The sequence below is a fragment of the Asterias amurensis genome, chromosome 15, assembly GCF_032118995.1.
Source record: "Asterias amurensis chromosome 15, ASM3211899v1".
Lineage (NCBI taxonomy): Eukaryota > Metazoa > Echinodermata > Asteroidea > Forcipulatida > Asteriidae > Asterias > Asterias amurensis.
In genome coordinates this window covers 15,356,735-15,367,885 of record NC_092662.1, presented here as the reverse complement: position 1 = coordinate 15,367,885, position 11,151 = coordinate 15,356,735, and the positions used below count along the sequence as shown (strand labels likewise).

Genomic DNA, 11,151 nt, shown 5'->3' with positions numbered 1-11,151 from the left:
AAAAGTCAAAATAACTCCATGGCTGAAAGAAAATGTCCGCGTTGTTTGCGTAAATCGCTATATACACGAAATACGTAATAACAGAGAAGCTTCAAATCTTTGAAATGCGGTGGGATTTTGTTGAGATTCGCATTGCGTGATTACTGGATTTCACCTTCAAATCCCCAATAGCATGTATACATGTACATCTCTTAAAGGCACTGGACACTATTGGTAATTGTCCAAGACCAGTCTTTTCACTTGGTGTATCTCAACATATGCTTAAAATAACAAAACTGTGAAAATTTGAGCTCGATCGGTCGTCGAAGCTTACACACTTCAACAACTCTCCATTACTCGTTACCAAGTATGTTTTTATGCTAACAATTGTTTTGAGTAATCACCAATAGTGTCCGGTGCCTTTAATAAGGAGAGTGGGACATAAGCCAAACCAAGAAGTCACCGTGACAAGCATATCTCAAAATAAAATTCCACAACACCTTAGCAAAATCTTTGGCCATGTCTTTAACTCTCGGAACACACCGGATTTCCAAAGTCCTGATTGGGTCACGCGTCAGGATCTTTGATCGCTGAGACAACGTGGGAGTAAACCGGCCGGATCCGGATGTAACTTCATTTTAGGATTGGTACTAAGTCGAAGGCTGTGATGCTGTTTGTTTAACCTCATTGTTACGGTACATGTTGAATCACATATAATATAAAAAACCACAATCCTCGTTCTTTGGGATTTGTCGATCTCCCAGTTGGCTTAATTACCTATTATTTATAAGATTTGTTTCCACACAAAAATTTCCATCGAGTGTTAACCATAGCTCGTTAACTTATAGCTCCAGCTGGTTAAAGCATAAGCCAAGACAAATATTGAAAAAACAGACTCAAGCTCGTGTTATGTCTTTCACCTATTGTTTAAAGGAACATTACAGAGTTAGTTTATGCTAACAAAACAGTTACTGGCAGTGTAGCACTTTATGTAATCCACCATACATAAACTGACAAACCTGTACAAGTTCCAGATCGATCGGCCATCTGGGTCATGAGAGAATAGTGAAAAACCGATTACAAATTTTGCATTGCATCGATGCCAAAACAAAAAGAATCAACCGCTCACTGGGCGATAAACTCCAAACGCAAAGTTAGATTATTTATTTCTCCTCAAATATGACATTTCAGACAGAAATATTTCAAGGGATGTTTTCAACTATCATCATCATTAGAGCGTGTAAGTTTTATGTAAATCTGTGATCTTCTCGGTTTTTATTTCTTACCAATTCTGTAGCGTTCCTTTCACCTTCCATACGAAGCCAGAACCATATTGATGCGTCTTTTATTTAACATATACCCCATTCCTAACCGTTTTACCTAAACTTCTATGGGAGGGTATACCTTTTTTTCTACTGCCTACAATATTAACAGACCTTTTTACAGGAAATTGTGGAAGATGTATAATGAATTCCCTGCAGAACATTTGCCCAGATCATAATGCACCATCGCACATTTGGGATGCGACATTTGATGTAATCCCAAGTTGTATATATACTTGGCGACGATTTTTACCGTTTGTACAAATTCTTTACATTGGAGCAACGGACCGTTCCAGCTTTCCACTAAGCTCCGCCCACCGCGCACGTGAGCAAGACACGTGTACGAGCACTCCCAATGACATTCTGCACGATTCTGCCGCGCGTGCCAAATAATACGCGCACGCATGACCGAGTTTGTCCACAATCATTGCTGTGATTGGTCAAAGGGGTGAACGCGCACAGTTTGATTGATAGGCTGGATCGGTCCATTGAAACAATGCGTATTTTATGAGAGGCATATGTGTACATTTATTTACAAATAAGCATTCAAGTTCTGTTTTTGAGTGTTTGAAGCAATGAAGCAATGCGTTTTTACGAGTGGCATAGGCCTATACTGCTATATACAACTCATTTGCAGTATTAAGACACTAATGTAGGCTTTTTAAGGTTGTTGTTAAAGACCACTGAAAGTTTGGTGACATTTCGTGAGTCGAACTTTGAAGACACAACTTCCGCGTCAGATTTTATCCGGATCCGTGTCCCTTTGGGCCCCACCCATTTCTTGGTGAATATGACCCGGGATCATTTCATTAATAATAATTTTATTTCAACTCACTTATTCTGACTGTGAAGCCAAGCACTCTGACTCTCTGAAAGGTGAATTTAATCACTGTACATATAGCCAGGGGTCGATTTCACAAAGAGTTAGGACTCGTTTTATCTCGAGTTAGGACGTCGAGTAACTCTCGTCTATAACTCTCGTCCTATCTTAGGATTAATTAATCTTAAGGTCTGCATGCTACAGTGTAGGGTTGGGACTTGTCCTAAGTCCTGAGATTAATCTTAAGTTAGGAGGAGTTTTGTGAAATCGACGGCAGGATCCCAATGGAGAGAAAACACTGTTAAAGAAAGTTAAAGTTTTTAGGTGTAATGAGAAAAACCCGAGAGAATTTGTGTCAAAGTCACCCGGGATGAGTCAACTGACCAGATCTAAATTAAATTCTAAACCCACCCACTCTCTACAGACCAGCTTAAACAAAATTCTGTGTTGTAATAAAAGACAGATACCGATGTCTTGTTTAATTTTACCTGGGGGTCTTGTCTTGACAGATGAGAGGGGTTACTCGTTGTTTACGCCAATTTGATCGAGGAATCTTGATTTAGACCGCGCCGCGTGGACAGTTGAACCGTGAAATTCGTCAATTCCTCGGAACGGTTCACTGCTCTGATGGTTAAGGACTCTCGGTGTTTGGGTTTCAAAATGAGTAGATTGTGTTTCACGGAGTAGACTGGTCCCCTGTATTTGCCTAAAGACATGTATTTGCTTTTAACAACCAGTCATTTCATTGGCTACAACAATTTCATTGGATAAACGTGCAGCGACGTAAAACTTTCCGTATCTGTGTTTTGATTAGTCCGAGGTGACATTTTAAGCCTCGAAGTGTGACGTCATATGTTTAGGCTAGAAGTATGATAGACTGGTCTCCTGTCTTTTTACGCGGCCGGCGCACTGAAAGTGTGATCATTAAAGGCACTGGATACGTTTGGTAATTGCCAAGAAACCAGTAATTCGCTCTTGGTGTATCCCTACGCATATTATGCATAGAAGAACAATTGTATGAACAATTTGGGATCAGTTTGGTCATCGAAGTTGCATGAAAATAATGAAGAGAGGCTTCATGTCTGAAGTCTTTCTCAGATTCAAATATTTTTGTGAGAAGTTACCTCTTTCTCAAAAACTACTTTACTTCTGAGGGAGCAGTTTCTCACACTGTTTCTACCATCATTATCTTTACAAAGTGTAAGTTTAATGTATAATCTGATGATATTGTGTTTTGTGTTACAAAACGTACCCTTTAATGAGACAGAAGAAAACTGTTGTACAACTATGTAGTCACTGTAATTAAATGGTGTACTGGTAAAATTGCTAAAGTGGTTGATAAGTTGACGTAAAGCGCATCTACGTACGGTGTACCTGCTTACGTGTACTTGACGTGTACTTGACGTACGCTACGAATTCTTTGGTTTCTACCTGTTCACTTTATATATAAAGAGATACAGCAACCTGAACAACTTCCCTGAGAGAAAGCTGAAGCAGTTTGTCTTTTGTATGGATTGCATACCAGTTAGTGGGGGGGGGGGGGGGGGGTCGTCAGTAGTTGAAACTTTTGATAAGTTCTTAAAATCCGTTTTTGAGTGTGGGTCAGTCTGAAAAACCAATAACTTTGGAGATCCTTGCTGCAATGAAATCCGGTTATCCAACTGATATCAAACATAATTCACAAATCTAATTTGAAGTGGCATTCCCTTGGATACAGCATACAGTTTTGCTTAAAATAAATAATTTGTAGGAGAAAGGTAGTGCATCAGTTAATTCAAAAGCATTTAACAAATTGTTTGTGGCAATATTTTTTTTTTTAAACAAGTTATTTGAAATAAAGCTAGTGTCGTAACTAGACTGTCCATCTAGGAAACAAACAAATTGTTTTGTTTTAAAATTAAATCTCTCAAATGTGCCTAGAGGCTGTAAACAACTGGTTAACAACCACTCGAATCTTCTTAGAATATTTGAATGAAATTGCAGATTTAACCCTTGAGTGATAAACATGTAGCTACAAAATAGAACTTTTCTATGTATGGACAACATAGGTCAAATGTATGTCGAGGTTTATTGTCGAAACTATGTGTATTATTTAACTTGTATATTTGAAAATAAAAATTTGAAGGCAAATATTTTAAAACTGTTGTTTTTACTTTGTTTTGTTTTTCCTGCTGGTTCAGAAATCGTGTTTAATGTTTTAATCCCAAGGTAAATTAGAAATGAATCCGAAAAGATTGCTAGCATCTAGGTTTGAATCATTCAACGGGTGAAGGTTAAATCTGTAAAGATTTGAAAAAATAAATCCACTGGTATTGATTTAATTAATCCTCCAAAGACTAATTGTTTTAATCTTTTGAAAGATTAATTTTAAATCCACGCTGATTGGTCCCTAACGACAATCCTTGAAAGATTTAAAATTTAATCCTGTGGATTTAAATTTAAATCCTTGTAATTTAGAGTGTACGAAAGCTCACATGGCGTTTAGTTTCATTTTTTTTCATTTGAAAGCAGTTATACTGTATTTTCAAGAGCTGATATTTTTTTTCTCGAGGCTAGTTTTAGTTATTATTTTACAAGAGCAGTAGTTATTAAATTTCACCTTATTCTGGTTTTTTTTTTTTTGTTTTTTTGGCAAGACAGGCTCCTCTGCATTTTGCGCTATATTATCTCGCATTGTTTATTTTTGCAAGAGCAGTTTTTTGTAATTATTTTAAATTGCAGTTGTCGCATTTTTCAAGAACGGTTATATTTTATTTGTTTCCTGCAGTTGCTTGATTCAGTTGTTTCTTCGGACGAGAATTTCTCAGTTCCTTTCTCAGTTCCTTCAATACAGCTGGTAAGTTGACCTCTATTATGTATTGATCGCTAAATAAATTAACAACAAGCTTCCTCCATACTTTGTGATATGTCATGCCTGAGCGGTTAGAGCACCAGACTCAAGCTCTGGTGTTTCTGATCAGTGTTGGTTCGAGTCTCAGTTGTGACGACTGTGTCCTTACACAAGACACTTAACTATTGCTTCGTCCTTCGGATGGGACGTAAAGCCGTTGGTCCCGTGTTTGGTCGTCAGCATATTGCGCAACATCACTTTGTAAACCTTTACGTGGTGCTTTAACCGATTATTAGAACCCACTTCAAAGCACTGTGTTATTTTATGCATATGTTGGGATACACAAAGTGAGAATACTTGTCATTGACAAGTACCAAAGGTGTCCGGCCGTCGATTTCCCCCATCTCTTCCGAACTTTAGGATTAATCTTAGGACTTAGGACGAGTTCAGTTCCGTATCCATAGACGTTAGTATACGCGTTGAAACCATCCTAAAGTTAGGACGAGTAACTCGTCCTAAACTCGAGATAGGATTAATCGTAGAGTTTCGTGAAATCGGCTGCAGTGCTAGTCTTGGTCCCAAGACCATTGGTGTTGCGCGGTCACACACACAACCAACGTTCCGATAATGCACGGCAAAAACTGTCCACGCTTGTAATGAACGAACGCTAGCGGGCGCTCTGTTTCTCTGATTTAGATCTCACCATAGACCTTATCGCAAATACCAATGCGCAAGCGCAGACTGTTGAATGAGGTGCATTGTGGGATATATATGAATCAAATTTGTAATCAGCTAGACCACAATGCACCTAATTCCAAGCTTTACGCGCGCGCCCCAGTATTTGCGAAAAGGTCTATGGTGAGCACAGGACATAGACCTTTTCGCAAATACTGGGGCGCGCGCGTAAAGCTTGGAATTAGATGCATTGTGGTCTAGCTGGTAGCAAAATTTGATTCATATATATCCCACAATGCACCTCATTCAACAGTCTGCGCTTGCGCATTGGTATTTGCGATAAGGTCTATGGTGAGATCCGTAAATCAGAGAAACAGCGCCCGCTAGCGTTCGTTCATAACAAGCGTGAACAGTTTTTGCCGTGCATAATCGGAACGTTGGTTGTGTGTGACCGCGCAACACCAATGGTCTTGGAACCAAGACTACTGCAGTGCCTTTAAAAGGCACTATCTCGAGCACGTGACTATTATAGTTTGTTGGTTATGCGGGATGTGTTTGTGTCGAATGGCGAGCGGTTACTAGGCCGTGTCCGAAACGACGACTTCGGCTACAGCTACGTCTAGATCAGCGCGTCTACCAGTGTTGAAGAATAGGCAGACGCGCGCGATCTAGCCGTAGCTGTAGCCGAAGTCGCCGTTTCGGACACGGCCTTATTATAGACAGATAATGTTGAAAGAGATGAGATCTTGGAGATAATGAAGGTGCCCAAAGATATACACATTTTGTATACAATTTGATTGTTTTTTATGTGAGATGGGATACGGAAAAGCCACACTTTGAAACAAAATCTCAGCACGTAACTCATCACTTGAAAAACCGGGATTGTTGTAGTGTTTAAAGGCAGTGGACACTATTGGTAGTTGTCAAAGACTAGCCTTCACAGTTGGTGCATCTCAACATAATGCATAAAATAACAAACCTGTGAAGATTTGAGCTCAATCGGTCATCGAACTTGCGAGATAATAATGAAAGAAAAAACCCACCCTTGTCACCTGAAGTTGTGTGCGTTTAGATGGTTGATTTCGAGACCTCAAGTTCTAAACTTGAGGTCTCAAAATCAAATTCGTGGAAAAGTTACTTCTTTCTCGAAAACTATGGCACTTCAGAGGGAGCCGTTCCTCACATTGTTTTATACCATCAACCTCTCCCCATTACTCGTCACCAAGAAAGGTTTTACGCTCAGAATTATTTTGAGTAATTACCGATAGTGTCCACTGCCTTTTAAACAACATGGGCTGTTTAATTTAGGTTGTTTAACTAAACGCCCTTGCCGTACTACCTAAAATAAAAATTGCTGTAAAAGAACCTACACTTGCACCACATCAGAACACATTATGAGTGTGCATCACTGCAGATTGATTGTCCCAATAATTATTTTACATCAAAATGATGTAAAGTTAAAATAATTTTGAATTAGTGTTTTATATCAAACTATAACATCGTTGAGTCCTAATCAAAACCAGATACTGTGTTTATTCAAACAAGGCCTCACTGATTATTGGGTAAGCAATTGGTCTGCCTCAGATGATCTTATAGTATTAGGTGCATTGTGAATGCAAAGCATTAATGGATGAGGGCACTGTACAACCATAATGAAACATTCTTGCATTGAAAAAGTAACTTGACACGCAACACTTTCCGGTTGGATTTGTACGGATCTTCTTCCTTGATTTGCCATTATTGCAAAGAAAACACGAGTTGCTTTGGCTTATCCTTTGCGTCTGAACAATCAACAATGTAGTTCTTACTTCTTATCTAAACTGGCGTCGAAGCTGTCATTGTTAAGCTCAGGGTTGAGCAGTGTAACATTGAATCTTCCAATAATAATTTTGACATTTTCCGCTTTGTCGAAGGTGTGCGTTCTTAAAGGCATTAGGCCCAACAGTATTGTTGATAACTCAAAATAATTGTAGTTTTTGTGCTAACAATTAAAATTAGTAACGAGCAATGGAAATCATGAACGAAGTTCATCAGGCTGGTAAAATATCAACTTATTAATGTATTTTCTAAGAAACACAGCCAAATACTCACGTAATTTTTGTTTACGTTTCGACTAGTATCACTAGTCATCCTCAGAACGAGGCACCACCAGTCGGTTGGTGGCGCTGTTGCCTGCTTCGGCCACTGGATGGTGGTTCGCCACCATCCAGAAATACATTTAATCTAGAAAATACATTCAATGAGCAATGGAAAGTTGTTGATAGTTTAAAACGTTGTGCAAAACGACTCTCGATTGTCCTCCCCCATTGACCGAAATGAAAAAAATATACATGAAATCACCGATATACTCCCAGCGCAGCTGCTTCTAACGTTCAGCCCGCGCTTGCGTAATCCATCCATCTCAAACAGCGCGTGCGCACAAGTCCAAATAAAACGTGATCCCCATGGTGGGCGCGTAGTTAGATGCTCGCGGTATCTCGTTACACACGGTCGGATCTCCCCTTAACGGAAGAGACAGTGTCTTCGGTTTATAGCAGTGGGACTCAAGAAAACGTGAAGACGTTGATGTCGGGACATGTCCACTGGAGGTAGCTGTCGTAGCCGTGCCGATAGATTAGCTTAGCGTGTAAGCCACAACAAGCTGGAGTAGGGATTGTGTAACTCGCTGAGCAGTGCTGCAGGGTTGAACAACCCTTCCTCAGGTAGGAAAAAAAGTTATGTTCTTTGCAAAACCGCAAAAACAAAAGTTGTGGTGAACTTTGGTTTTAGGGCCAATCAGACAGTTTGCCGGTATTCAGTTTTGACATCTTACAGTTATGAGATTTGAGGCATTGCATGGTGAGGTATTAACATACATTTAGTTTGCGGTAACACCGTGTTCGTCTAATCTCCATGTAGATTTTATTCTTTAAAGAACTGTCTTGCTATTATATTCTACTACTACTACCGCGGAATAGATTTTCGGATTTTCTGGAGACTTCTCGGTTCTGGAAAGAACTACTTTAGCTCATTGGGTCGTTAACTAACAGTCGGATAAAAATTATTTGCGCAAAAAAAAAACAGCTTGCCGAATTTTCAATCTTGTAAAACGTTCTTTGTTGATACCGAAGAATTAGTTACTGGGATTCTGATCACCAATAGAAGTGAAGAGAAAGAGTCGAATGGTTTGGGATGGTTCTGAAATTAATACCGGTTGAATAATACAACTTGACGTTTTGATGAGTATATTTGATTGTCACCATAATTGACCAAAGCTCTGCTGCATGTATATTGCTTTACATTCAACTTAACTTAAACCACCGGTAATGCACGCCTTTGAATTCCAAACAGAAAAGAAGAAGAAAAAATCTTGCGGGTTCGTTTAAAAAGGAAACTTGTTTTAAGCCCATTTAACAATTAATTATTTTTTTATTTCAATTCGAAGTGACGTTTATAACAGACTCTTCTTGGAAATGAATAATTCTATATGAGACAGTATCAGAGTACAATTTATCAGTACTTATTGTAGTTTCTAACGCAATTTCTTATTGAAAATGTCATCTATCAAAACACAACGGAAATGTCGCAAATCATGAACTGCTTCTCTTTCAATTCGCCGAACAATGTTGCCATCGTTTCTTATTAGTCTCGTCTCAGACAATATCAAGATCAATCGCTTTCCTTCATTGCCGCAAATTGTAAGTTATAATGTCAACCTTTCCTTGTGGCATTCATTAATTTTAATTTCAAACACATTTATTTCCGAAAAACAGTAATTTCAAAAACATTTATTTCCATTCCAGCAGAGAATCGAAATCACCATAACAAAGAACAGTAAGAGGAGAGTTGAATATGGGGGGGGGGGGGGGGGGCATCTCTGTGCGATGTATTTTTAAACATAGTTTGATGTTGGCATGTACAATTCAATTTTTCTTTTTTTACTGCGATGCATGTTTAAAAAGAACATTTTTGAACTGAATTGCAAAACAGAAAGGTAAAAGCTTGTAGTATATAATAATGAACCATTTTTGTAGAGCGCAGATCACAATCACATAGAAGTCTCTATGCGCGTTGCCTAGACAAACAGAAACACAATAATGATTTACCACGGGGCTTGTTTCATTTTTTGTTTCTTTCCAACAAACCAAATTGAAGGGGTTATTTTTGTACAGATACGACAGCTGGATCTGACTATGATGGGTGCCCGGTGGTGTTCCCGTTGTCGCTAAACTGCAGCCTAGCCATTAGTTAACACACCATGGTGTTCAAGGCACTGTATACACTATTGGTAATTATTTACAATAATTGTTAGCATAACAACTTTCTTGGTAATGAGTAATGGAGAGCTGTTGATAGTACACAACATTGTGAGAAACGGCTCCCTCTGAAGTAACGTAGTTTTTGAGAAAGAGGTAATTTCTTACTCAAATAATAAAATACTTCTTATCAGCTGAAGTATTTTATTAAGCATGAAAGCACATAAAGTTGTGCAACTACTAACGTGTTGTTTTTTCTTTTGCAACTTCGATGACCAATTGAGCCAAAATTTCCACATTTTTTTGAATGAATTTGTTGGGATACACCAAGCGATGATACTGGTCTCTGACAATTACCGATCGTGTCCAGTGTCTTTAACACATTACGGTGTTAGACGTTGATTGAATGGAATCTGAGCCACGGCTTTTTTTTTCTTTTTTCTTTTCATAATGTCAAGATTTTTGAAAACTACGGGAGGGTTTCCTTTCGCGTTTTGACGAAACGGGGTTGCATTGCAGGGATAAACACACATCATGGAGCAGTAATTAGGACGGTTGTGGGGGTGTTTGACATCCTGTCGTTTTTGGCGCGATGGACGTTATGTGACACTACAGGGCACCATACTGAGATTTAAAAATCCGCACATGTTAGGTGTGCAAATCAAATCGGGGTGTTTTTGTTTGTATAGGACGGCAGTTGTTGCGGATAGATTGTGTCAAAAATGTGGAAAATTCGTGCTGGGAAACTGTTTTTGTCAACCTCGTTGATTTTCTTTTCTGCAAGATAGGAATTGCTGTTGCCACACTCGCTGTATAGACCTCACTCAAATAATAAAAACTTAAATAGACCTCATCGCAAATACTCGTTAGGAGCGGCATTAGGCGAGGAGTGAGATGCATGTTGGTCTAGTTAGCGATTAAGTCCGATCGCTAGCTGGACCAGCGTGTACCTCCTTATACAGTTAGTGCTTGTTAGTGCTCACAGATTTACATAAAACTTACACGGTCTAATGATGATGATAGTTGAACACATCCCTTGGTTAGTCGTGTGTTAGGCTGACTCCTCTCCATAGATCATTATGTAGCCGTTTGGGGTTATGCAAGCTCCCCGGGGAGTTGGGAAAGTTGATGGATTATGTTTTTTTTTTATAGAATGGCTGATGACTAGTTGCAATGCATCAACAAAAGCGCAAACTCCCCATGTCGCTCAAGGGGAGAAAGAGCGCGGATACCCGGCAGACATGCACTGCGGAGCACAAGTGTATATTAGGACAGCGCAGGTATCCGTGT

General features: G+C 39.2%; 1 protein-coding gene across 2 annotated transcripts in view; it reads left to right on the top strand.

Moving 5' to 3' along the window:
• Window positions 1-4,921: 4,921 nt before the first annotated feature.
• Window positions 4,922-11,151, top strand: part of LOC139948457 (prokineticin receptor 2-like) — a 45,815-nt gene continuing 39,585 nt past the window's right edge. The window contains exon 1 of one of the 2 annotated variants that reach the window (XM_071946603.1): window positions 4,922-4,957. The gene's annotated coding sequence lies outside the window, so the exon portion shown is untranslated. Of the gene's footprint in view, window positions 4,958-8,208; window positions 8,329-11,151 lie in introns of those variants that run through there. The other variant, XM_071946604.1, reaches the window with a different exon arrangement.